This window comes from Nicotiana tabacum, chromosome 10 (genome assembly GCF_000715075.1).
Source record: "Nicotiana tabacum cultivar K326 chromosome 10, ASM71507v2, whole genome shotgun sequence".
NCBI lineage: Eukaryota > Viridiplantae > Streptophyta > Magnoliopsida > Solanales > Solanaceae > Nicotiana > Nicotiana tabacum.
Genome location: NC_134089.1, coordinates 118,208,900 through 118,214,823, shown reverse-complemented (window position 1 = coordinate 118,214,823; position 5,924 = coordinate 118,208,900). Strand labels below are relative to the sequence as shown.

Here is a 5,924-nt window from a genome sequence, read left to right as displayed (position 1 = left end):
ATAATTACTTTATAAATTTTCTCATTAAATCTGTTATCTTCTAAAAATTGTATCACAAAAAGAATTCTTTTGCATCTTGTTCGTGAAACTAATATTTAAGAGGTACAAAAAAGTACGATCAAGAAAAAAGTAATGTTTATCTAGCACAGTAAATTTTTGAAGGATAAATTTAATTCGCATAGGATTGTATAGTGATATCTTATTAGTTTACTCTATGTTAGTGGCTTACTTTGAAAATCGGAATGAATTCTTATAAATTTGTGATCTTTGGTTCTAGAGTTGATGTAGTCTCCTACACATGTAGTCTCCTACTCTCCTACACGGCAACAAAGAAGGCTTTTATCGTTAAATTAGTAAAGTATTTTCTTTTTTTCTCGCAGTTTTATCAACTTAGTTAATTACAATTTTATCTTAAATAAAGTTATTAAATTGCTCAATAATTTAAGGTTATTTTCGTAAACTGATATTGTATTCGTGCTTTTATAATAATACTAGTTTCTACGTTCGTGCGTTGCACGAGACTTTTAAGTCAATTTTATGAAAGAGTTTCAAATTATAATTTTAAAAAATATTACATACAAAAAAAAATCATTTTTCAAGCAAATGATGTGGGGGAAATGTGATATGTAGCGATTCGATCAATTACGAATCTTTTTCTATTTCATAGTGTCGGTTAAGGATTCTAGACATAATACTATGTGAATTTTTTGTATAGATATATTTGTGCTTCGTCATGTATTGAGCACGTTCCAAAATAATAAATGAGCATGGTTTGATTGATATTGTCCGAATCAAAATTTTAATATTTGATCATTTAATAAAAGAATAATCAAGGAGATTGTTGGTATAACAGTGTAGGAGATGTGGCTGATGGCTGGAGGTAAGCATACGTTTGAATATTTACGTAAAGAAGAAATCTAAATTATATGGCTCTCATCTAGGACAACAAAACTAAAAATACTTTAAAGTACGACAAGGGTGCATTACTTTGTTGTTTAAAAATACACCATTAGTTCCTTCATTATTTCTTCTAACTTCCTCAGCCATTCTCTTCGGATGATGCCAAAATTAAATCTTTTCCATTAATTAATATATTTACATCTTCCTCTTCAAGTCTCTTCCTATTACAACAATAAAAGAAATTAGTTTAGGAAGTGTCTTGTATATAAGAAAGACGAATAACGAATGAACATACTATCAAGTTAAAAGAGAAGAAAACGAACATTATAGTTCCACTTACTCATAATTCGGTCACACACTTTAACGCTAGTTATAATCATGTTGAGCAAAATATTATAATATTGTTCCTTTGGATGGGTGCTATAGAGACCGTATTCCCACTATTTCGAGTGCCGCTTAATTCAATCTTTATAATAACATCCCTCCCAACGAACAAACAAAAATCTTACTTAATAACCCATAAATGTGGATGAATAAGTAGCAGTTTCTTGGGTGTTAGAGAGCCAAATCTAATCTATAAAATATAATAATAAAAGAGTCGAGAATTAGCTCTAAAAAGATCCGAGTGTAGATGTTTTTTATTGCAAGCTTGAATACAATGAAATTATTTATATAGAGCCAATATATATTTCATATGTGGGATTATTATGGGTTTGGAACTCTAAGAACACGTGAAATTCTACTATTATTCCGTGTAATTGTCCAGGTAGAATTAATATGGTATTAGAACTTTACTTTTGACTATTAATTCTAAAAGAATTCTATCATTAGTTGGTATTAGATTCCTAAATATTAGGCAAATTAGTTAGATATTAATATTTTATTCAATATGGAACTATTTTTTGACAAAATATTTAAGAGTATAAAAGTTGATTTTTAAGGATATTTTGTCATTCAACATTTAGCGTCAAGCATTCGTACTTTTATAATAATGCATAGAGATATAGATATATAGATATAGATAAATATAGATAGATATATATCTATATTATATTAAAAGCACGAAGGCCCTTAGCAAAATGTCGTTCACCCTTTTTACCCTTTAAAAATATATTTTACGTTGGATACAATTGTAATTTAAGTTATTTTTCTTATATTTAGAAATTTGCAATCAATTAAATTTTGGGTATTCATAACTTCTTCCTTATTTAAAAAAGTAATTAACACCAAAAAAGGAAAAACGAAAGTTGGAATATGCTTCTATAGTTCTTTTAGGTTTAGAAATTTTTACCTTTGACATAGAACTATATAATATTAAAAGAGTGACGCAACAATTGAAAAATCAAAGTAGGAAACAAAATTTCATACATTTAGAATTCCATTACGTTTAGAAGTTTTTATCCAAATATAACCATTAATTTGTTATGTAAAAGAACTAATTGAAAGAGAATACATAGAAAACCATAAAAATAAAGTCGGTAGTCCTTTTCTGTTTTTATTTGAGCTCTACACATTTTTAGGAAAGTAACCTAAATTACATTTTTGTTCAATGTGAACTTTATTTTTAAACGGTAAAAAGGCAAACGACATTTCACTAAGAATTTTTGTATTTTAATAGAGTTTATTGATTATATAAATATTATTTGCAAATATGATTGTCACCATTATCAATAGAACATTGAGGCCGATTAACTATTTTCTAAAGGTAATTCTTCTTTAATCTTTGAGTTACAATAATCAAGTAGATTGGAGGTTTATATTTTCAACGAACATAATGTATCTATTTATATTCAATTGGACCAAAAAAGAAGCTACTTTACAATTTTATCATGCCTTTCCAAGCTATGATTTAGTCCATATTAATTTTGATGCAAAGAACAAATAACTATTTGTTGCATGAATAAGCCAATAGTATGACATGTTCGATTTTCTTTAAGGAACAACTATTTTTTTTAAGTTTTTTTTTTTTTTTTTTTTTTTTAGATTTGAGTGTGATAATTTTTGCAATTATCAATGCTTAAGTATACTCTAACTTCCATCTCTATTTACTCCTTCAACATATTATTTAAGTTTCTTCTTCTTTTCTCTAATAAACTTTGATCTAAATGGACAACATTAATGATATATTTTAGACACTAAATAGTATTAGTAAGATTTTCAATTATAGGAATTTTTTGCTGCATTTACAAGTTAAATACCATTTTTTTGTTGTTCCGACTTTTTATGTTAGAGGTCAAATAAAAAGGTTAGTTCGACTCACTATAAGATAGAATTATGATAATATTCTTGTTGTTCACTCTTATATTTAAGAAATAAATTATTCAGACTAATTTTACATTTATGGTATTTAATCTTATTTTAATTTTATTAATTTTAAATATAAATTTTACAATAACCGCTAGGCAACATGTGCGAGACACGTATACTAAAATTAGTTATATTAAAAGCACGAAAGCCATTAATAAAATATAATATCGTTATCTTTTTTGTCTTTTAAAAATAGATTTTGCATTAGATAAAATAATCATTTAAGTGATTTCTTTAATATTTAGAATTTTATAATCAACTAAAATATTGATTACTAATCTTTCTTATTGAATTAGGTAGGAAGTTTATAATATAAATATATATTAGTTTGGGATTCTGCATGGAAAATAAAGATACCATGTATAGAAATTACATCAATGCATTTAAATTGCATGGAAAAATTAAGATACCACGTATGAAGGATCGAACATGCAACCTCGTTGGATTAAGGTCACAGTCTTAACCAATGCGCTAGAGACTGCCTATTTGTCCAGTCACTCAATATTATTTAACCGTTCAATTGTTCAGAGATCATTTTGACACACATATTTAGTTAATTTTTCCGACAAAGCAGTATCACGTCCATATCAAATTATACTGTATATATAAATTAAATTATTATTTTTTATACATACATATCAAATTTTGAAAGCAACACTTTTAGCAAAGTACCAGACCTCCATTGATATTAAGTACTGCTCTTCGGAGATGGATCCATCTCAATAGAGTCAACGGCTATTCTAGATTGCCAACTTTCTCTAGACTTCCTAGCTATTGGACAAGGATTATTTCTTTTGGGATGATTTCATATTTTCTCCTGTAGAATTGATGAAGAGTTACAATACGCACAACTCATCAATAATGTTACAAAAGAATTAATAGTGTGCGTCGGCTGGGGATGATTCTATTATCAGGAGAAAGCTTAGGACATAAAATAATACTATAATGATTTTGAGACTTTTATGACCTAATAAAATTTTGAGACTTTTGGGATGATTTCATATTTTCTCCTGTAGAATTGATGAAGAGTTACAATACGCACAACTCATCAATAATGTTACAAAAGAATTAATAGTGTGCGTCGGCTGGGGATGATTCTATTATCAGGAGAAAGCTTAGGACATAAAATAATACTATAATGATTTTGAGACTTTTATGACCTAATAAAAAGGACAAAAAGTTCCGACCTGCCGGATTCGAACCAGCGACCTAAGGATTTCAGCAAACACACTACAGTCCTCCGCTCTACCAACTGAGTTAAGGTCGGAATGTATTGATTAATAGAAAACCAACACATGGCAAGTTAGTCCATCTCATGAAATTTAAGTCCGACATTTTTTCCATTTCATTATTTATTTCTTGACTCAATCTAACCCATTCAAATTTTCAATTCAATCCCCACCACCTCCAACCAATTTGACACATGGATGAGGATGCGAATAAATTAAACGAAAAGAATTGCTCTGGAAGAGGCAACGGAGCAGGTCGTGAAATAGCATAGGACGTCACTAGCAATGATGATTGCTAAAATGGCCATGACAAGGATTTTCCGATTTATATGAATTAAATTACTCATGTTAGCTGTATTTTTATCTCTTTCACGTACTATTGAAAGCAAACGCTACAATATCAAATAGATAAACAACGTGGTCTGGCATTTCATCTTTTGAAACTTCAACTTAAAAAGAACCTTCAAGTTTGAAGTTTAAGCAGTTAAAAATAATTGTGTAGCCAAAAACAAAAACTAGACGAGATTGCGTTGGAGCAAAATTTATCACTACTGATTAACCTACCATTACTTATTACTAATGGTAGACAAAACAAAAACCTTCAAGTTTGAAGCTTAATCGAATTACTCAATCACAATTCTAAATCACTTAAAAGACATTTCAATATCCGAAAGCCAATGAGAGTTTTAAAAAGACGGAGTTAAAATGTAGGGCAGAATCCGTGCATTAAAACACGATGAACAGACGTGCAAAACCTTGAGGAGGCTGCCCTAAATATACATATCGGCCGGGTGAAATTGAGCTCCCACACATCTTTATTATTACGCGAGAACCCATTGGATCGGCCATTTAAAACACTAAACAGAAAAGTAAAAACGAGAGAAATAAACATAAGAGCAAATGTGAGACCTTTCTACGGATGCAAAAGATGAAATTCATCAATTGCAGAGACGAAGAAATGACTCGAGATCAGTATATGCCCGCAACGGAACGAGAGCGCCATTGTTTCATAAGCTCGCTCTGTTCTCTCAAAGGCAATGTTTCTAAACCCTAGCTTCCAAGGTGATCTTATAGACTTATTTCTGGCAGACCCAGCCTTTTCAGTTGGGCTTTTACATGTTGGGCCTTAAATTTCTACCCATAAATAAGGAAAAATTGCACGGGCGTCCTATTTGGTAACCCTCATTTAATCTATACCCACTTTTTAAAAAAAATTTAACTTGTACTCACTTTTTAAACAACTTTAGGCATCTTTCTCCTCCTTCATCATCTTCTTCTTCGGGTGACAATGATTTTATATGGTGTTTGTGAACATATTTTAAGGTAGTTTATGATGTTTTACAGTGGTGAGCTGTTATGACGCTTTATTTTTTTAATTGCAAAATGGGTTCATTAGATTTATTATTGTTTTGACAAATTGATGATTGGGGTTTGTTCCTGATGATATTTGGAGGTTATGTTTCAAGCTTATTTGGAGTAGATTTAGGT

At 29.6% G+C, this 5,924-nt stretch overlaps 1 non-coding gene across 1 annotated transcript; it reads right to left on the bottom strand.

Moving 5' to 3' along the window:
• Nucleotides 1-4,388: 4,388 nt before the first annotated feature.
• Nucleotides 4,389-4,474, bottom strand: TRNAY-GUA (transfer RNA tyrosine (anticodon GUA)). Its single transcript is given in 2 exon segments — nucleotides 4,389-4,424; nucleotides 4,438-4,474. It is a non-coding gene; the product is annotated as a tRNA-Tyr (tRNA).
• Nucleotides 4,475-5,924: the final 1,450 nt, after the last annotated feature.